Source organism: Dasypus novemcinctus, chromosome 31 (assembly GCF_030445035.2).
Source record: "Dasypus novemcinctus isolate mDasNov1 chromosome 31, mDasNov1.1.hap2, whole genome shotgun sequence".
In the NCBI taxonomy this organism is placed as follows: Eukaryota; Metazoa; Chordata; class Mammalia; order Cingulata; family Dasypodidae; genus Dasypus; species Dasypus novemcinctus.
In genome coordinates, this window is record NC_080703.1 from 46,826,436 (window position 1) to 46,849,467 (window position 23,032).

Here is a 23,032-nt window from a genome sequence, read left to right on the forward strand (position 1 = left end):
TATTAGGAACTGGGCAGTTGCTTCAGGGGTAGCGGTGAAATTGCAAAGAGTTTTCATGGAAGAAATGATAGTACCCCCGATCTTAGTGACGCAAAGCCCACTCTGAGAGACTGACTGAATTGTCAGCCTTATTCTCATTTGATTCCAGCTACAGGAGGCAGGATTGCTACTTGTAGAGGTTTGGTAAGAGGCATTGGTGGCTATAGCCTCATAGTATGGTGCCGCGGAGGAGAAGCACAGCCAACAATTTTTTGTGAGATTGGGGTTAGAAGAGTTTAGAGAGAGGAATGTGGCATTAAGGAGGGCAATGAGCGGGTTATGCAGACTCAGTGAAGGTACATCAGAGGAGACATTAGAGGAGATGCTAGAACGAGAAATGTTAGGGTGAGTATAATGAGGCAATGGGTTGAGAACTGAATTAGGGCCGACTGGAATGGGGGATGGTGAGGAGATGGCTGGGTTTTTTCTTATAAGGAAGAAGGCACCAGCATCATGCCCATTCATGTAGAGCCATATTCCCCATGTGCGGCCAGCAAGCCATTGTACGTCACTGGGATTTTTTACTTGTAGGGTGATGTTGGTTTGCCGTGGGGAGAGTTGACGACTGAGTAACTTAAGGTTGGGGTCATTATTCGGGGCTCCCTGCCACCCGACTGCCATAGATTCGCACCCCCAGGAGGGGCAATAATAGTGTGCAGGGTCATGGCAGGAATGGGAGGAGGAGCCTGCTGAAGAAGGACAGATATAATAGCCTGAAATTGGAGGTCCCCCGGGGCCTGGGACAGCACCTCCCCTGCCACCATAGCAGCCCTGTCCCTGGCATCCCGGGTAACAATCGGGACTTTGGCCTATAAGGCGGCAAAGGTGAATAGAGAAAATAGGGGAGGTGGAGGTGACCTTGTATTGAAGTAATTTCTCCTGTTGCCAAAGGCTCAATGTCCAATTAAAAGGTTGGTGGTCAGGGTTGGTGAATGTAATAGGGAGACAAAGGAGGAAAAGAGAGATAGTTTTAAACAGTGAAAGGCTCATGGAACCCATTATGGGAGGAAGACAGCAAGGGAGATGAAGATGGAGGCGAGAAGCAGAAAGGCGACAGCAAGGAGAATTCGTTGGCCGAGGTTCTAGTCCTTTGGGGTGGTAGAGGCTAGGCAGATGGCAGAAAATACTGTTAAAAAGACAAAGGTTATGAGAAAGAAATAGAACAGAAATGGTTGCGAAGGGAGTGAGAGAAGCATTTGCGCTTTGATTGGAGATCACCCGGTCGTTGATTGAGGCGGGAGGCTTCTCCGAGGTGGGTTTGTGAGGACCGGATCAGGCACATCTGGTTGAGGCGGCGTGTTCTCTTATTGCAGGCTGTTGCAATGACAGGGGCTTCTTGCAATTCTTAAGCGAGCTGTAAAAGAAAAGAGAAAGTTTTTTCTCAGGGGGAAATTATCTCCCTGGAAGAATTAGTTTGTGGTTCGGAAGACGGGGGATTGACTTGTTTTATTAGTCTTTCTGGTAGCCAGCGAGGGCCGTTCCCTTTTTGATCGTATATGCAGGCAGAGCCTCGTCCCCAAATGATCATGGGGTTGGGCCCGTTCCACTGTGATGTTAAAGGGTCACGCCACATGACTGTGGCCTGAAGCAGGGTGCCAATATCTATCGGCGGCAGATTGCCCATTTATATCCAAAGTAAGGAAATTGAGAACAGGATATCATCCATATAATGGAGAATATAGATTTGTGGCCAGGCCTGCCTAACTGGATTAATGGTTGTGGCAACATATTTCTGGCACAAGGTGGAGCTGTTTGCCATTCCTTGCAGTAAGACTTTCCATTGAAATCTAGGCATAGGGCCCTGAAAGTTAATTTGGGGGACACTGAAGGCAAAATGCTGTCTATCCTCAGGATGAACAGGTATTGAGAAAAAACAATCCTTCAAGTCTATAACAATTTTATGAAAGCTTGAAGGGATTGCGACTGGTGAAGGAAGGCCAGGCTGCAAAGCCCCCATAGGGATCATTGCTTTGTTAATGGCCCGTGAATCTTGTAATAGTCTCCATTTGCCAGATTTCTTTTTTATGATGAAAATAGGGGTGTTCCAGGGAGACTGTGTGGGCTCAATATGTCCCGCAGCAAGTTGTTCCTGTACTAACTCTATAGCTGCTAAGGTTTTCTCTAAGGTTAGTGGCCATTGATCAACCCACACTGGCTGTGTATTTTTCCAAGAAATTTTTTCAGCATGGGGTACAGGAATGTCAACGGCCATTATGTTAAATCCTGCGGGAACCCAAGTCCCACTTTACTTGCATTAGGTTTTACTGAGATAGGCTGTTTAATGCCTTGACTGTCTTTGCCTAAGCCCTTGCCAGGCAGAAAGTCCATGTTAAGCATTTGGGCAGCGATGGTGTTATTAGGGCTGCACATAAAGACTTTCATTTGAGAGAGGATATCTCTGCCCCATAAGTTAATAGGACGATTGGGCAGTATGAAAGGAGTAACTGTGCCCTTATTGCCTTCGTTATCCTCCCAGTTCAGGGTTTGTGAGCTTTGGAGGGGGTTGGTGCTTTCCCCTATCCCTTGTAAATGAGTGGCTGCTACAGTAAGGGGCCAAGATTTAGGCCAGTGATTAGAGGAAATAACGGTAGCATCGGCTCCTGTGTCTAATATTCCCTCAAAAGATTTGCCATTCAATTTTAGTTTTAAAGTGGGTCAGTTATGACTTATGACTTGGACCCAGAAAGTATCAGAGGAGCCGGGACTTTCATTGGTGCACTGCAACTTTTTGAAATTGGAATTAGCCTGATGTAAGGGGAGGATGACAAGCTGTGCTATACGAGTGCCAGTGGGTACTGGGACTATGTTATACGAGGTGGCTGCAATTATTTTTATTTTGCCTATGAAATCATTATTTAATACTCCTGGGAGGACTTGAACTCCTTTTAAGGAGGTGCTGGCTCTCCCCAATATAAGGCCGAATGTATTGGGGGGCAATGGCCCATACACTCCTGTTGGAATAAGGACAGGGCTGGAGTCCGGGGTTAATACTGATTCGGAGGTGGCACAGAGGTCCAATCCTGCGCTCCCTGCTGTTGCTCTCTATAGATCTGCGATGTAGCAGCGCGGTGAATGGTTGGGAGGGCTGGTGCTGTGGGTTGAACAAACCGTGTAGTCCCAGGGTTTGTTTGGGGTGGGGCCTGGGGCTGGCCCCGCTGGGAGTTTCCCTGCCACCGGGGTTTGAGTGGTAGGTTATTAATATCTGTATGAGAGCGGCACTCTGAAGCCCAGTGATACCCCTTTTTGCACCTTGGGCAAACAGTGGAGGGGCGTGGCCTAGCACCAGGGATAACGGGCTGAGGCATTTCAAGAGCCTTCATAGGGCAATCCTTTGCAAAGTGCCAAGGTTGCTCACAATTAAAGCAAGAAGATGAGTTGGCTAAAGTTTTCTTTAGGTCTTTTTTAAAACTTTGAAGTGCTGCACCAATGGCCATGCCCATGGTTTTGGCAGGCGTAACATTTGCACATAGGCGCACCCAATTAGAAAGATCAGTGTTATGAAATGGGCAGATGGCCTGTTGGCAAGGCTCATTTGCATTTTCAAAAGTAAGTTGCTTAATAAAATCACACCCGGTTTCCGTGTCACCAAACAGATGTTCGGCTGTGGCTTGCAGCCGACTAAGGAAGTCAGCAAATGGTTCTTCTGGCCCCTGAGTTAATTTTGCCAGAGAAGAAGTTGGGTGATTTTTTATTGGCAATTTTTTCCAGGCCTTAAGGGCCACCTTCTGAATTTGAGAAATGAGCCCTGCACTGAACTGGGCCTGGGCTGCACTGGACTGGGCGGAGCCTTGGCCCATGAATTTTCTTACTGTCCAGCCTTTTGTTTCTTCCCTTTTCTCATTGCATATAGCATATTCTCTGGCCGCTTCCTCATAATGTGAGTGCCAAGTAATGAAATCTCCCCTGGAGAGCACAGCTTTAGCAAGCTGGAACCAATCGTTAGGTGTTAATTCCTTATTGCCCAGTGCCTCTATTAGGGCAAGGGTGAATGGAGCAGTGGGCCCATATGAATGAACTGCCTTTTTAAATTTTTCAATGGATTTGAAACTTAAAGGAAGATATACATTAGGGGAGGGGCTGCGCTGCCGTGCATGGGTTCTCGCCCTGAGTGGGGTGGGTTCTGGTCTGGTAGACCGGGGTTCAAGTTCATTTTCCCTGGGCTCTGGCCTGCTAGATGGACCGGGCTCTGGCCTACTAGATGGACTGGGCTCTGGCTCATGGGTTTGCTTCTTCCTAGTGTGGGTTTGAAGTTCATCCTCCCCAGACTCATTGGTACTATTGTCAGAGAGGGCTAGGTTTCTGTTGGGAATGGGAGGGCGGAGTTTAGCAGAAGTGGACCGCCCACTCCAGAGAATGGGGAAGGTGAGCGAAGGGTCCTTGCTTTTGGTATCGGGAAGTGAGATGCTTATAAGAGTTTGAGTGAGCTCCTGAATACTGCAAATTTCAGCGTAAAGCTCGCTAATCTCAGAAGGACCTGAAAGAGTGGGAGGTTGCTGAAGTTTTGCAAGGGAAGGCATTAAAGCCAAAGGATATAAAAACGGAGGATTTAGATTGGAAGAGGTTCCATATGGGGGGGGTTTAAAGGGCGGGAGTGAGAGCGGCTCAAGGGTACATTCCATGTTCTTATCAGGGGTCTTTGGATTGTCCTCACCATTTCCATCCTCGGGAGAGGGGGCGGAAGGTGTGGCAGGGTGAAGGGGCTCGGTATCTGCATTGTCGAGGGAGATTAGGCTAAGGGGTGAACCCGGACGTGAGGGGTGGGGCTGCGAGTGCAATTCAGACCTTTTATCGCAACCCGAATGGGGCCGAGAGCTCAACTTTAAGGCAGTTTCCCCTTCTGAGACTAGATTCTTTATATCAGGGGGTTGGGGCGTAATTCCAAGTATACCCTGTATTAGTTGCCAGTAATTGAATGCAGTGACGGGGACTCTCTGAGGTCCAAAGGTTTTGTAATAATCAGTTAAACAATTGCCTACTCTGTTCCAACATTTTTCATCTATTGTGCCCTCCTCGGGAAACCATGGACAGGTTTTGATAACAAACTTAAAGAACTCAGTTAAACTTTTCTTTTTAACCTTAACTCCTCGTGTCTTGAGTGCCTCCTTTACTTGGCAAAGAAATAATGAGTGTGAGGATTCTGCTTGTCCCATGATTACAAAGAAGTGAAGCGAAATAGAGTATTTCACTTACCCGCTTGGCCACCGTCAATGATTGAAGGATTTACGGGTTGGTGCAGAGCTGTTCCCTTTCCACCGCTGGGAGCCTTTCGTCAGCTGATGTGCTGGGAGTACTCCCTTCCTGGGTGAAGCGACATTCTTTTCTCGATTACAGGGAATCGTCGGGCCCCACGCTGGGCGCCAAACTGCCCCGGCCCACGGGACGGCAACGAGGGCTCGAAACCTGCCGAGAAAGAATGGTGGGACAAGAGACACGAAGAATGACAGCAAGACAGGGTTCTGATCAAGCTGCAACATTTTATTGAGGGGACTGAGCATATATACTCTTGTGAAGGGGAAGGGCGGTGGGTGGAGGTGGAAGCTAGGGATTGGCTATTTCTGTTGCTGAGGTAGAAGGCGGACTTCAGTTTCACGTCTTGCACCTGTGCACTATCTTATCAGTCTTGGCAGTGGCGGGAAATGGAGAACAAAGGAGCAGGGAGGGAGAAGAACAAGGAAGTGGGCTCTGCTCTGGTGGCCATGTTGCCGGCATTGCTGAACTCAGTGTATACTTGTATTGACTGCTCCCAACAATCAATCATTAAAAATCTCCCAGCTAAGAAGAGCCCAGGGCCAGACGGCTTCACAGGTGAATTCTACAAAACATTCCAGAAAGAACTAACACCAATCCTGCTGAAACTATTCCAAAAAATCGAGACAGAAGGAACATTGCCTAACTCCTTCTATGAGGCCAACATTATCCTAGTACCAAAGCCAAACAGAGACACAACAAGAAAGGAAAATAGACCAATTTCTCTAATGAACCTAGACGCAAAAATACTTAACAAAATACTTGCTAATCGTATTCAACAACACATTAAACGAATTATACACCACGACCAAGTGGAATTCATTCCAGGTATGCAAGGATGGTTCAACATAAGAAAATCAATCAATGTAATACACCGTATAAACAGATTGAAGGAAAAAAATCACATTATATCTATAGATGCAGAAAAAGCATTTGACAAAATACAGCACCCTTTCTTAATAAAAACACTCCAAAAGAGAGGAATACAAGGAAATTTTTTGAACAAGATAAAGAGTATATATGAAAAACCTACAGCCAACATTGTTAATGGAGAAATCCTAAAATCCTTCCCTCTAAAATCAGGAACAAGACAAGGATACCCACTGTCTCCCCTTCTATTTAACATTGTCTTAGAAGTACTTGCTCGAGCACTGAGGCAAGAACCAGATATAAAAGGCATTCAAATTGGAAAGGAAGAAGTCAAAATTTCATTATTTGCAGATGACGTGATCCTGTACATAGAAATCCCTGAGAGATCTACAACAAAGATTCTAAAACTCATAAACGAGTTTAGTAAAGTCACAGGTTATACGATCAATGCGCAAAAATCAGCAGCATTTCTGAACACCAATAATGAGCAAGATCAGGAGGAAATCAAGACACAAATACCACTTACAATAGTAAATTAAGAAATCAAATATTTAGGAATAAATTTAACTAAAGATGTAAAAAACTTATACACTGAGAACTATACAAGACTGTTCAAGGAAATCAAAGAAGACCTAAATAAATGGAAGAATATTCCCTGTTCATGGATAGGAAGACTAAATATTATTAAGATGTCTATCCTACCCAAACTGATCTGCACATTCAATGCAATCCCAATAAAAATCAACACAGCCTTCTTTAAGGAACTAGAAAAACTAACTATGAAATTTATTTAGAAAGGAAAGAGGCCCCAAATAGCCAAAGACATATTGAAAAAGAAAAACGAAATTGGAAGAATCACACTACCTGACTTCAAAACATACTACAAAGCTACAGTAGTGAAAACAGCATGGTATTGGCATAAGGAGAGACACACAGAACAATGGAATCGAATTGAAAGTTCTGATATAGAACCTCATATATATAGCCATATAATATTCGATAAAGCCACCAAACCCTCTCAACTGGGAGAGAATGGTCTATTCAACAAATGGTGCCTGGAGAACTGGATAGCCATATGTAGAAAAATGAAAGAGGATTACCATCTCACACCTTATACAAAGATCAACTCAAGATGGATCAAAGACCTAAATATAAGAGCCAAGACCATAAAGACCTTGGAAAGCAGTGTAGGGAAACATCTATAAGACCTTTTAATAGGAAATGACTTCATGAATATCACACCAAAAGCACGAGCAGTAAAAGGACAAATATATAAATGTGACTTCCTTAAAATTAAAGCCTTCTGCACCTCAAAGGAGTTTGTCAAGAAAGTAAAAAGGGAACCCACACAATGGGAGAAAATATTTGGCAACCATATATCTGAAAAGAGACTTATAACTTGCATATATAAGGAACTCCTATATCTTGAAAATAAAAAGATAAACAACCCATTTAAAAAATGGGAAAAAGATTTAAACAGACACTTCTCCAAAGAAGAAATACAAAAGGCTAAAAAGCACATGAAAAAATGCTCCATATCTCTAGCTATCAGGGAAATGCAAATCAAAAGTACAATGAGATACCATCTTACTCTTATAAGAGTGGCAGCTATGAAAAAAACAGAAGAATACAAATGCTGGAGAGGATGTGAAGAAATGGGAACATTCATCCACTGCTGGTGGGAATGCAGAAGGATCCAACCATTCTGAAGGACAGTTTGGCGGTTTCTCAAAAAACTAATCATAGATTTGCCATATGACCCAGCAATACCACTGCTGGGTATATACCCAGCAGAACTGAAAACCATGACACAAACCGATATATGTACACCAATGTTCATAGCAGCATTGTTCACTATCACCAAAAGTTGGAATCAACCCAAATGCCCATCAACAGATGAGTGGATCAATAAAACATGGTATATACATACAAAGGAATACTACTCGGCTTTAAGAACAAATACACTACAAACACGTGATAACATGGATGAATCTTGAGAACTTTATGTTGAGTGAAGCAACACAGGCATTGAAGGACAAATACTACATTACCTCAATGATATGAAATAAGCAAGCTGCCTCAGAGAGCTAGAGACTGGAAGATAGGCTTACAGGAAATTGGGGGGTGGTGGAAGGATGTGAGCCAACGTCTGCAGGGGTGGAATCTATGATGAGCTGGCAGTAAGTATGAGCATAAAGAAGAGATAAAATGGGGGCAAGGGGTTGCCTTTGGGTGGGGCTTTGCGGGTTTGAGGGGGCTGGGGATGGGCGGATGGGCAATATTGCCCAAAAAATTGGGGGGAGGGAGAGGCAACATGCAAATGTAGGAGAGTGTCAGGTGTTGGTTGAGAATAATATGCTGAGAAAACCGTATCAAAATATAATTAGAGGGGTTACCTGTATAAGATGCTCAGAGGGGATGATCTGACGTGGGACGGACTCCTGGGGAATGTCTGAATGCTCATTTTGCCAGGGTGGGTTGTACCATTGGGCAGAGACCCAAGTAGTGAGAGTGGGGGTGGACCCACATGCTGGGGAGGACTAATGCCATCAAAAAAGAGGGAACTGTATCTCTCGAGAGAAAGGGTGGCTCCCGGGGCATTAGGGCAGTTGAGCAAGTCAGGCCCTGAACACTGTTGCAAGTATCTCTGGACATGGCTCCTCAGGAAATGGAGATTGGCTGTCGCTGTGGGCCCCAAGGGGAGGAGAAAATGGATGTTGAATGGATGGAACCAAGGTAAATGTGGGGGCAAGAAGAAGTTTCACGAGAGTACACTAGAATGAATATAAAACATGTAATATTACACCAAAAACATAGTGGGGATGACAGACTAATAATTTAAACCATAATGTAAAACATAGGATAATTTAAAAAATTAGAAAACTGTATAGCCTAAAGTATGGACCACAATGTAAGCACAGATGTCACCCTGTTTGAAAGCTATTGTTTCAGAGTCTGTACATCAGTTTCAGTTAATATGATATGAATAAGTTAGAAGATTATCACTGTGGAAGGGAAATGGTTTTATGGTGGATGTGTGGGAGTACTGTATATTGTATATATGAATTACTGTGATCTAGGGCTCCTGTGAAGAGAAGCTCAATAATTAGGAAAAAAGAAAAGAAAAAGATAGGGTGTAGAATTTTTCCAAATCAATATGTATTCTATGTCTAACCTTTAAACTCATCGCTATATTCCATTTTACTGGTAAGGGGACCTAACATTCTATTGGGCTTCACTTTTCAGGAAGTTTTGCATCACAGAGTGGTTCAACAATGGCAGCAGAGGAATACTGGTATGGGATGTTATTGACAGGTGATATATAGTTGACAGGGAGTTATACAGGGCATATGCCAGGGGACATGGAAATGTGTGGATATACTCATAGTGGAAACAATTAAAAACAACTGCTGAGGGGGTACTGGGTTACTGCCCAGGGGGGGCTCTGTCATGGTCCCTAGGGGAGCAGCAGCAGTCCCCCAGGTGCAACGGTAAGGATCAGGAAGGAATGAGGGTCCAACAGTGAGCCCCTGATACTAATGACTATGCTTGTGAGCCTATACACCTGAAATAAGAACAAGGCCTAGAGCAGCACTGTGCCTAGGAGTTCCCTCCTGACAGCCTCTGTGTTACTCAAATGTGGCCAGTCTCGAAGCCAAACTCAGCATGTAAATGCAATGCCTTCCCCCCAGGTTGGGACATGATGCCCGGGGTTGAGCCTCCCTGGCACCGAGGGATCACTACCAAGTACCAGCTTATGATATAACTAGAAAAGGACCTTGAATTAAAGGTTCAACGTGGACCAGCAGAATATCCCTGTCTACATATAATAAAAGGAGTTAAAAATGTTGTTTCACCTAAAATTAAGGGGGAAATGAAAAGGACAAATGAGTTTATATGGCTATGAGTCTCTAAAAAAGAGTCTAGAGGTTGTCAGAAGGATTGCCCTTATGCACACTAGAGCAGAGTCTCAGAGACAGATAAAGTAGATACAACCCCAGGTATTGGTCCTTTTGAGGGCTAAAGAGACCCAAAGGTTCTATGGTCATGGCAGATGGGGTTCACTGCCATATCAGTTGGTCCTTCTTTGGAGCTGGTGTTTCTGCTTGATGGAGCTGGACTCAGATGGGATCTCTTTTCACAAGCCTTTCATGCTACTTTACTGGAATTGTAGTTGGTGCTGGGGCTTAAGATATATCTAGGGGATTTGAATCTCTGGACTGACAATATGATAGCCAGTCCCTGACCTCAACAGACTTTAGCTCCTACAGTCGGATTTATTGGACTTACCCAACTCAGCTAACATGGAGTTGAAGAATGTCAACCACCACACCATGGAGCTTAGAGTCCCTACAACTGAAAGCAGGAGGATTGCATCCAATATCCATGTGGAATCTAAACCCCCTCTTGACATAGATGTGGAATGGACACAACCAAGCCAAGGTCCACAGGAAGGAGCAATACAGTAAGGATCAGGTGGACTTTATGATATTCTATTCATGAAATATTGTGGTTAATAATGGAGAAAATGTGGCATTGGTGTGGAAAAAGTGGCCATGGTGGCTGCTGGGTGTGGAGAAGGGGAGGAAGAGAAGAGATGTGGAAGCATTTTCGGGACCTGGAGTTGTCCTAGGTGGTGCCCCAGGGACAATTGCCAGATGTTGTATGTCCTCCCATAGCCCACTGGATGGAACGTGGGAAAGTGTGGGCTATGGTGTGGAACACGGGACATGGTGTGCAGCGATGCCCGGAGATGTACTCACCAGACGCAACGGATGTGACATGATAATGGGGGAGAGTGTTATTGGGGGGGGGGGAGTGGTGGGGTGGGAGCGGTGGGGACGAATGGGGACCTCATATTTTTTTAATGTAATATCTTTTTAAAAAATGAATAAATTGACTAGAATTTGAAAAAAAAAAGATACTTAAGGCAGAAGATTTAAAGCAAACCATAGAAATAGAGACAAGATATGGGGACAAAAATGCCTGGGTAGAATGGATAAAATATACTGTCCAGAGTCTATACAAAAGCAACTGTTATGCATGTGCAACAGGCCTCCCCACAGCTCATATTGTACCCTTTCTGCTCAGTATGGAAAAGCATGAAAAGGACTTTAAGTGTATGATACTCCTCTTTCAAAATGCTACTCCTGGTGAAAATTGTAGTACTTTGTCCTCTCTCTTCCCACCAGTTAAAAATGGAAACATAAGGCCATACCTGCCTCCCATCTGGACCCAGGGAATCACTCTGCTTGTCTCTCTGGACAGAGGAAAGGATTCCAGGACCTTGGAACTGTGGCCTCGTGTACACAAGTGTGGAATGTAAGCAGTGATCATACTGACAATTTCACCAGTTTGGTCAGACCTCGAGCAGACCTGTGGTGGTACTGTGGAAAGGGTGTTCTCCAACCAATACTGCCCGAGAGGTGGGGTGGATCCTGTGCTCTGGTCCAATTGGCTATCCTATTCACCTTGGCATTTGAAAAAGAAGCGAGAATATCATCCTAGGGAGGGAGAGAGAAAAGTTTACTTGGTTCTTTTGATGAGCGGATCTATTTAGACAAAATCGGAGTTCCCCGAGGAGTCCCAGATGAGTTTAAGGTTAGAAATCAGGTAGCAGCTGGATTTGAGTCATTCTTGTTCTAGTGGGTCACCACTAATAAAAATGTGATAGCCAGGCCCTGAGCCTCAACAGACTTCAGCTCCTACAATCTGATTTATTGGACTCACCTCACTCAGCTAAGATGGAGTTGAAGAAGGACAACCACCACACCATGGAGCCTAGAGTGCCTACAACTGAAAGCAGGAGGATTGCATCCAGTATCCATGTGGAATCTGAGCCTCCATGTGGAATCTGAGCCTCCCCTTGACATAGAGATGCCACGGACATAACCAATCCAAGGTCCACAGAGAAAAGGTGGCATTGGAGTGGAGTGGGAAAAGTGGACATGTTGGCTGATATGGGTATGGGGAATGGCAGGAAGAGATGAGATGTGGAGGTGCCTTTGGGACTTAGAGTTGCCCTGGATGGTGCTGCAGGGGCAATCACCGGACATTGTAAATCCTCCCAAGGCCCACTGGATGGAATGTGGGAGAATATGGGCCATGATGTGGACCATTGACCATGAGGTGCAGAGATGCCCAGAGATGTACTTACCAAATGCAATGGATGTATCATGATGATGGGAGTGAGTGTTGCTGGGGGGGGGGGGAGTGGTGGGGTGGGGGTGGTGGGGTTGAATGGGACCTCATATTGTTTTTTTAATGTAATATTTTTACAAAATCAATAAAAATAAATAAATAAATAAATAAATAAATAAATAAATAAATAAATAAATAAATAAATAAAATGTAGACTGGATTAATTATATCTATTATAGCCAACAGAGATTTATTAATTACACCAGGAATGAAGTTAAAGGAATTGCAGAACAATTAGATGCTACTAGAAGAATGACATGGGAAAATAGAATGGCCTTAGATATGATCCTAGCTGAGAAACGGGGAGTCTTTGTTATGATTGGAGGTAGTTGCTGTACATTCACCCCCAATAACACTGCCCCTGATGGAACTGTCACTAGAGCTTTACAAGGCCTAACAGCCCTATCTGAGGAATTAGCAGAGAATTCTGGCATTAGTAATTCACTCACAGGATGGCTTAAAAATTAGTTTGGAAAATAGAAAGGGGTTGCACTGTCCACCTTAACTTCCCTCATTATCTCAGCTGGGGTGCTTACCACAGTCAGATGCTGTATCATTCCATGTGCCTGAGGGCTAGTTCAAAGACTCATTGAAACTGCCCTAACCAAACAAATGCCCATACAGTGTAGGCAAAACAATCTGTACCCCCTTAAAGAAGGAGATTCTTATGATGAAGAGTGTGAGACAGCACTTAGAAAATTTGAAGAATGGAAACGTGAAAACTAAAAAGAATTTAAAAGAAAGAGGGGCAATTGTAAGAAACAAAGATTAGTTTAGTTTTCACATAAAGGAGGAAAATAATATTTATGTAACTGGCAGCCTACTTCTTCAGTCTCCCACTTCTGGGTTAAACAGCAACAAAGGAAACCAGCTTAAGCCAGTCCTATAGGCAATAAGAAGATGCCCAAGAAAGACCTAAGTCAATACCAATTCAGCACTAAATTCCATTCCTTATTTGACAAAGGGGAGCAGGTAAAAACTAAAGTGGTTGGAATGTGATGGGGGAAGCGGTTAACCACAAACTTTTGCACAGGAAAGTTAGATCTTCTCGGATAGGCTGTAACTTCTGAAGTATCCAATCTATGGAGAAACAGAGGAAGGGCTTGTGTGCTAGGCTTAAGGGTATAAATTGTGTCATTTTTCTTTGTTTGGGGTGCCAGCCATGTTTTCTGGTTGTGCGCCCCTTCTTGCAAGATTGAGAATAAATTCTTTTCTTCTCCACAATCGGGTGAGCCTTATTTTCTTCTAGAAGATTTCTTTCTAACATTTATGGCATGATAACTGTAAGCTTCTACCCCAAATATAAACTCTTCTAATTATAAAATGTAATATAATATAATTAATATAATTGTTAGAGGCTTGCAATAATTAACAAGCTGTAGCTCAATTTCCCGTGATATGCACTCAGAAAAGGCTAACCCCATTCCCCATAAATGTACATGTCTAAGGGCATGGCACATCCCCACAGGTTAAACAAAGATACCAAATAGAGATGGGAGTAAAGGGAAATGTAAACCTTCCCTATCTGCATATCAGAGGAACATAAGGAAACCTTTAATCCCTATGGATCAAAGAAACATCTACTCCTGCAGCATTCCAAGAAACTATAACTCCCTAACCCACTATCCTTTAGTCATTATCATTATCATTAGAGGGAAAATTTTCACCTCTAGTGCTTTCTATTGGTACCTGCACCTCAAAAGGACCCTCAACCCCCTCCCAGCAACTATCATTTCCCCACCTAAGAAAGTTCTGTATAAATTCAAATCCCCCCTTTCCAGGAGTGGGCTGAATTCTCTCTTCAGACCCCCATCATGCTGGTGGGGGGTTGAAGTCTGTTCTTCAGACCCCCTCCATGGGGAGAGCTTCTCAACACATTCTCTGCCTGTGGTCATATCACTCTGTGTCCCAGTGAATGCCAATTTTTCTCCAACAATAATAACATAACATAACATAACATAACATAACATAACATAACATAACATAACATAACAATATAATATAATATAAAATATATGACATGATATGATATATGTTATAACCTGACGTGATGTAACATGACGTGATGTGATGTGACATGATGTGACATGATATGATATGATGTAACATGATAAAGGCCAACAGGTTTTTCTTATTTGCATCAGCACCCCTTTGACCAATACAAGTGACTTTCTGTCTAGCCATGAGCAGAGCTTCCCATGGTGGTGGATGGGTGAGGGATGGAGGCTCAGAAGCCTTTGGAGAGTGGGACTGTGGGCAACAGAGATGGCAAATCCATGAGAGGTTTCCAGAGGAAGGGGCCAGGTGGGATATGGGTCTTCTGGCCTTCCCCATGTGTCTCAACCCTGGTGAGGAGATACCATCCCATATGCTGTCACCCAGATTCAGCACTCCAAGGAATCTAGAATTGCTCCTTTTCAAAGTTCTGTGGGGAAATCTGTAAAGATAGTGCCTAGGAGCAGGTAAGAGGTTTCAAGAGACTGCTTGGCAATTGCCACAGGATGAGCACCCCATAATAACTTTGTGACCCCCATTGGGCACAGAAGGGAGTCTGAATGCACCACCACCCCACTTGGAATGGGCCCCAGGCCTAACATTAATAATGACCATTGCCTACTCCACCACCAGTTGCTTCCCCAGCATTCACTCTTGAACTGAGATGTGAACCCAAAGGGCCTGCCATTTTTCCATACCCTGACAAACTGCTCCTGCCCAAGATGATTCTGTTCCTTGTGCCTCCTACACACTGAAAGGAGGGAGGACTGGGGGCTGCCCACATAGGATTAAAGTGGTGGCTTGACTTGAATTGGATGACCCTGGGCCACAGTAAGTTACCTTTGGAAACCTCCTGATCAATGGCCAGTGGCTTCCTGGTTGTGGACTGGGCCAACATCTACATTGATGCAAAAGGATCTTGTTCCAAATATTCCCAAGGCCAGTATTTCTGGACCTAGAAACACAGCAGTAGAATATCTTGTTCTCTCAAGCATCTCAGGCTAAGTGAGCTGGATAGAGTGTTTTCTGTGGACTCTTGGTGTCTAGTTACCAGGGTTCCAAGTTCTGTTGGGATCTGTCTCCAAGGTAGTGATGTCACCTTCAATGCAGTGAGGTCCCCACCCTTACCTGTCAGCACTCAAAAGACAAGACCTACACAATGGCCTCTCAGGACTACTGCTTACTCATTCTCCTCAGCCATGTCATCCTGTAAACTGGACAGAGTTTCATAAACATATCTGTCCCAACACCTTCCTGGAAAGGGCTGGGTAAAGACAGTATTCCTGACATGATAAGAAAAAGCTGTATTCAAACCCGGCTACTACACCTTAGCAGTTTTTTGACCCTGGCCTTGTTATTTTACCTCTCAGCACCTCCAAAGTCTCCCTACCTGCACAATTGGGAGCATTCTAGCTTCTTTTTTCTGGGTCATCCAGTATATATGAGATAATAGTTGTAAATGTCATGGGCTGGTCACCATAGGTAAAAGAAACTCACAGAGGGAAGAATTATAAGAAGCAGTAATTCATAGAATTGAATCCCACGCACAACAGGTCTGGGTGCTGGTTGGGCAATCCTGAAAAAAAATCGTTCTTGGTCTCATTTCTCATTCTGCAACATGAAGAGGTTGAACTTAAATGAAAGTCAGATATGACCACTTCCTGGCATTAAATCTTCCAATGGCTTCTCATTATAATTAGAATCAGTGTCAAGTACTTCAAATTAACTGACATTGTGAATAGTCCAGGTCAAGCTGACCCCACAGTTTAAGCATTGTAGATGACTCCAAGGGGTTGTTTCCTGAGCACAGTCTTGAAGATAAATCCAACATAGGTGATTTGTTAAGAGAAGATCAATGAACTATAGAACTGTCATATGATCCAGCAATCCCACTGATGGTTATATACCCCGAAAAATTGAAAGCAGGAACATGAACAGATACATACACACCAATGTTCATAGTGACATTATTCACTGTTGCCAAAAGTTGGGAACAACCCAAATGTCCGTCAATAGATGAATGGATAAACAAATTGTGGTATATACATACAATGGAATATTGCTCAATCATAAGAAGGAATACAGTATTAACACACAGGGTAACATGGATGTATCTTGTAGTCCTTAGGTTGAGTGAAGCAAGCCAGGCACTGAAGGATAAATATTACATGACCTCACTGATATGAATTAAGCAAAATTGAGCAGACTCACGGAGCTAGATAGATTTACAGGAGACAAAGGGAGAAGCAGGTTTTAAGCCAATGCCCATATGGACAAAATCTGTGATAAGGTGAAAATTTGTAGTTGTGCAGTGGATGGGCATGACAGTGGTGTGGTGATGTTATTTTGTTGGGTAGTGCTGAACTATAAGGGGCTTAGTGTGGGGAGGGTGGGTTGGGCAGTCCTTGGAACATGGAGGAAGATTGGGGGAGGGAACAGTTGAACTCTGGAGATTTGCAGGTATGTGGTTGAAACTACAGTGTTGGGAAGGTTTTTTGGTAAACATGGCAGGGAGAGTTATTGGTTTGGGATGTTAGGGGCAAACAGGACAAGGCTCATCTGGGGTAGACTTCTAGGGAGTATGTGGGTGTTCATCTAGTCATAGTGTATTGTATTAATGGCTGTGGGAGTCCCTTCCTGGGGTATCCTCCTATGTTCTCAACTAGAGGGACAGGAGTCTCTTGAGAGCATAGACAGTGCCTAATAGGGGAGGGTGGGCCAGTATGTCAAGCCCTCAATGTTGCAGCCAGTAACTGAATATTTTTCTTCAAGGAATGTTGTGGTGGTTGTTGTGGGTCCCAAAGGGAGGGATAGGGGAATAGAATAGAAGGGATATGGGGCATTTTAGGGGCAATGGGATTGTTCTACATGATCTTGCAATGATGAATACAGGCCATGTTAAATTTCATCAAAATTTTAAAAAGTGCATGGTCTGAAAGGTAAACCATAATGTAAATCATTGACCCTGGCTACTAGAATTTTTTTCAATATTTGTACATCAATTGTAACAAATGTACCATCCACATACAAAGTATTATTAGGGGAAAGAGAAAATGGTGGATGGTGGTGGGTATATGGGAATCCCCTATATTGTATAGGTGACTTTTCTGTAATCTAAAGCTACTTTCAAGACAAAATGGAGGGGCGGGGCAAGATGGCATAAAAGTAAGAGCATGCATATCATTGCTCCAACAAAAAAAAAAATGGCTAAGTGGGAACAAAATCCTGCCTGAGTGAACTTTTTTTGGAACCCACAGAGCAGGAGGCTGCTGGATATCAATCCAGAGAGAGCACAACAAGAAGAGTGATAGCTCAAGGTAAAACCACAGGTTTTTGCCCATCCCAAGGTTAAGAAGCCCCAGCTTTTCCCAAACCTGGCCAATCACACAGCTGCAGGAGAAAAACATCTGGAGGAGAAAAACTCTGAGAGTGGGAGGGTTCTGGAGAAGGTGGAGAGGGGTCCCAAGAGTGCGTGTTCAATTTTCCTGACACCCCTTTTTGAGCTTTGAGGAGGACACCAGCTGGCTTGAGGAGAAACCAGGAAGAGAGGAGACCAAATCTGCTGAGGCAGCATGATTTACCTAAACTCTGTGGTTCCGTCTAGGAGAAGGTGGGCCCAGGCAATTAAGTAATCCTGTACAACACACCTAAATGAGGAGGAAAGTAAGAAGTGCTTGGTAGGCTTCCAAGAGCATATTTAGGGTTCCCAGCAAGGTGTGGGTGCTCTCCCTCAAGGAGACTAAGAGTCGTTATTTTCCATGCTGATTTGGTTCACCAGGGCCCCTCTTGATTTTTGGAAGGGAACTTTCACATGGGCTATAGTGGTCAAAACATCATGGTATTGACACAACGATAGACATATTGACCAATGGAACTGAATTGAAAGTTCTGACATAGATCCACATATATATAGTCATCTGATATTTGACAAGGCCTCTACTCAACTGGGAGAAAATGACTTCTTCAAAAAATGTTGCTTGGAGAAATGGATATCCATATGTTAAAGAATGAGAGAGGAATACTGTATTAGTCAGCCAAAGTTGTGCTGATGCAAAATTCCAGAAACTAATTGGTTTTTATAAAGGGTATTTACTTGGGGTAGGTGCCTACAGATACCAGTCCATAAAGCATAAGTTACTTCCCTCACCAAAGTCTATTTGGAACAAGATGGCTGATGACATCTGTGAGGGTTCAGGCTTCCTGGGTTCCTACGTTCCTGGGGTTTGCTTTTCTCTGGGTTCAAGATTACTTCCTTCCTGGTGCTGGCTTCTCTTTCCTCTGAGTGCTGATTTCCCGGGTCTTCAGCATCAAACTCTAACATCAGAAATCCCCAACTCTGTTCTTCTCCATGTCTTTTATCTGTGAGTCCCCATCCACCAAGCAGTGAGGACACAACATCCTAATCCTAACTCAATTATGCCCAGGTACAAATCAGATTACAAGCATAATCAAATATTTCTTTTTGTAATTCATTGATTATATCAAACTGCTACACTCCACTCTCTGAATTCCAAAAAGTCATCACAATATTAAAAAAAGCCTTAAATCAGCTACAATGCAAGTACCAAATCATATCAAAATCAATTTAAAGAAATACAATTTGTCTTGGGGAAAAGCTCCATCTGCTAAAGACCTCTGAAACTTACAAAAAAATTTGTCTGCTTCCAATACACAAATGGATAGAAAAAGGATAAACATTTTCATTACAATAATGAGAAATTGGGAGGGAAACATGAGTTACAGTTTCTCTGCAATTCAGTATACCTACAGGGCATCACCTATTTGATTTCAAAGTCTAAGAGTCATTCTTTTTATTTTCAAGAATATGGATTGGAGTGGACGTACTGATATTCTATTCATGAACTATTGTGATTAGTAATCAAAGAAAATGTGGCATTGGTGTGTAGAAAGTGGCCATGGTGGCTGTTGAGTGTGGGGAATGGGAGGAAGAGATGAGATGTGGAGGCGTTTTTGGGACTTGGAATTGTCCTGGATGATGCTGCAGGGACAGTTACCGGACATTGTATGTCCTCCCATGGCCCACTGGATGGAATGTGGGAGAGTGTGGGCTATGATGTGGACCATTGACCATGAGATGCAGCAGTGCTCAGAGATGTATTCACCAAAAGCAATGAATGTCTCATGATGATGGAAGAGATTGTTTCTATGGGGGAAGGAGTGGGGTGAAGGGGGTGGGGGGTATATGGGGACCTAATATTTTTTTAATGTAATATTAAAAAAATAAATAAAGAGAAAAAAATTAAAATTAAAAAAAGAAGAAAAAAAAGTCATTCTTAAGATGATGGTTTCTTCTCCTTGGGGCCTTATGGGAACCCACCATTTCCACATGCTCAACCAATGGCCATTTTCTTGGTTCCACCCTCATTAAGCATCTGGGTGACGACCAAGCTCCAGACCTCTCATTCCAAGAGTGTTGGGGTGATAGCCATACCTCACTCAATCTTTAGGTTAGAGACTTAACCCCCCCTAGTATAGTGATGTGAAGATAACACTCCCCTTAACCTTTGGCATAAAGGTTCAACCCTCTCAGAGCAACAGGTTGACCATCTGGCCTTCCCTAACCTTTGGGGGACAGGTCCACTCCACTTAGACCTGTGGGGTGCTAATCTTAACTGCCCTAATCCTTGGGGAATGTGCCCCACACTCTCTGTACCCTGGGACAGCAAAACTCTCCTAGAACATTGGAAAGGAATATCCATACTCTTCAACTGCTAGGGCAAACTCACCCTCTCTGTACACATGGGTGAGGCTCCATCCAAGGTGATGCCAAATTCCAGATCTCAGCTTCCATGGTTTTTCTCTTAAAGCTGTTTCTCCTTCAATCTCTCCTTTCCATGTCCTTTTTATTCCAGGCTGACAGTGGTTTTGTACATACAACTGTCTCAAAAACCTTGTTGGTTTAGCATGCAGGAAGAAGAGGTCCAAACCATCAGACATAAGACTTTCCACAAGTGTTTCTGACATAAGTACATCTTCAATCCTGATTTCCAAGTTCCAAGTTTAGTTAAGACCTCCAATCGGGCATTTTCTTCTGGGACCCTGATTTTGAGAAGCTTGGAATTTTCAGAATCAGTTTCTGTTTTCTTTGTGCCCAACAATTCAGTTCTCAGCTTATCTCACTTGTCTAGCATTTTGTTATAAGCTGCAAACAGAAGCCAATTCGCATTCTCTGGGTTTACTTTGGAAATTTCTTCAAACAAATGCCCAGGCTCGCCATTTTCAAATTCTGCCTTCCAGAAAACACCAGGAGTTAATCTTGCTAAATTCTCTGCAACTTTAAAACATGGATCACCTTTCCTCCAGTTTCCAGTAATAGTTTCATCATTTACTTCTAAGGCATCATGAAAAGTCTTTTCAGCATCCATATTGTTATTAGCAATCTCTTCAAAGTGATCTAGGCCTTTTCCATTAAGCATATCTAAATTCCTCCAAAAAATACCCCTTACCCACTTATAGAACTGTTCCAGCATTTCGGCAGTTGCAAAAGCACTTCCCAACTCGTTGGTACCAAATTCTGTATTAGTCAGCCAAAGGGGTGCTGATGTGAAATACCAGAAACTGATTATAAAAGGTATTTACTTGAGGTAGGAGATTACAGATACCAGTCCCTGAAGCATAACTTACTTCCATCACCAAAGCCTATTTGGAGCAAAATGGCTGTTGACTTCTGTGAGGGTTCAGGCTTCCTGGGTTCCTGCATTCCTGGGGCTTGATTTTCTCTGGGTTCAAGGTTACTTCCTTCCTGGTGATGGATTCTCTTTCCTCTGGATGCTGACTTCTCAGGTCTTCAGCATTAAACTCTAACATCAGAAATCCCCAACTCTGTTCTTCACCATGCCTTTTATCTGTGAGTACTCACCCACCAAGGGGTGGGACCCAATGCCCTAATTATAACTAAATTATGCCCAGGTACAGATCAGATTACAAGCATAATCCAATATATCTTTTTGGAATTCATTATATCAAAATGCTACAAATACCATCTCACACCTTATTCAAAAATCAACTCAAGATGGATAAAATATGCAAATATAAGAGCCAAGACCATAAATTCCTTTTATGACAATGTAGGGAAGCTAGGACATTGTAATAGGAAACGGCTTCATGAACTTCACACCCAAAGCGCAAGCAGCAAAAGGAAAAATAAATAAATGGGACCTCCTCAAAATTAAAGATTTTTGCACCTCAAAGGAGTTTGTAAAGAAAGTGAAAAGACTGTCTAAACAATGGAAGAAAATATGTGGTAACCATATATCTGATAGGAGCCTAATTTCCAACATATATAAAGAAATTCTATATCTTGGAAACAAAAAGACAACCCATTTAAAAAAACAGTCAAAAGATTTGAACAGGTGCCTCTTTAAAGAAGAAGCACAAATGGCTAAAATCACATGAAAGGATGCTCAACATCACTAGCTAGTAGGGAAATGCAAAAATCAATCTATAATGAGACACCATCTTACACCCATTAGATTGGAGGCTATTAAAAGAGAACAGAGGACTGCTAGTGTTGTAGAGGATGTGGAGGAATGGGAACCCTCATCCACTGCTTGTGAGAATATAGAAGGATCCAGCCATTGCAGAGGACAATTTGGCAATTCCACAAAAAAGTCTAGCTATAGATTTTCCATATGACCCAGCAATTCCACTGCTGGGTATATACTCAGAAGAACTGAAAACAAGGACAAGAACCAATATATGCACACCAAATGCTCATAGGGACATTATTCATAATTGCCAAAAGTTGGGCCTAACCCAAATTTTCATCAACAGATAAATGGATAAGCAAAATTTGGTGTATACATACAATGGAATACTACTCAGCTATAAGAAGAAATACAGTACTAACACGTGGGATAACATAGATATATCTTGAGGACCTTATGTTGAGTGAAGCAGCCCAGGCACCGAAGGACAAATGCTACATGACCTCTCTATATGATTTAAGCAAATCAAGCTGTCTCAGAGAGCTGGAGACTGGGCAATAGGCTTATAGGAACTATGGGGTGAGAGGAAGTTTGTGAGAAGACACCTACATGGGCAAAACTTATGGTACAGTGTAGGTCAGTAGCTGTGTAGTGAGGGTATAAGTTGGGGCATAGGGATACAATTGGGTGGAGGCTAGGGGTGGGAGGATGGGTAAGATGGTGCATGGAATTGGGAGAAGGGTTAGGGTGGAGGGGTGAACGTGGGAGTTTGTCATATACACTGGTGAAACTATAATGTTGAGAAAACTCTTTAGAAAATACATAAGGAAGGGTTACTTGTTAAAGATGTTTGACAGGGGGCGTCTGGCATAGGGTGCACCTGGAGCAGGCGTCTAGGGAGTGTGTGAGTGCTCATCTTGTCGTATTGTGTTATATCAGTGGGTGGAGACATATACAATGTATGGGAAAATGTTGTACCCCCATCCTGAGGAGGACTGATGTTCTCAAACAGAGGATAGGATGCTTCTTGAGAGCATGGTTGTCTCCCAATTGGAAAGGACAGACTAGAGTGTCAAGACCTGAGCATTTTTGTACCTATGAATCTCGCCTTTCAGGCAGTGAAGCCTGGTTGTCACTGCGGGCCCTGAGGGGAAGGAGAGAGTGGGATAGAAAAATGGAAGATGTGGTAACTTTGGGGCAATGGAAGTGTGCCATGAGATCATGCAATGATG

General features: G+C 43.3%; 1 long non-coding RNA gene across 1 annotated transcript; it reads right to left on the reverse strand.

Annotated features, from left to right (window-relative positions):
• Positions 1-556: 556 nt before the first annotated feature.
• LOC131276984 (uncharacterized) lies at positions 557-15,337 on the reverse strand. Its single transcript, XR_009184203.1, has 3 exons — positions 15,193-15,337; positions 5,230-5,439; positions 557-1,393 (listed from the first exon to the last, which is right to left on the reverse strand). It is a non-coding gene; the product is annotated as an uncharacterized lncRNA (long non-coding RNA).
• Between the last annotated feature and the right edge of the window lie 7,695 nt (positions 15,338-23,032).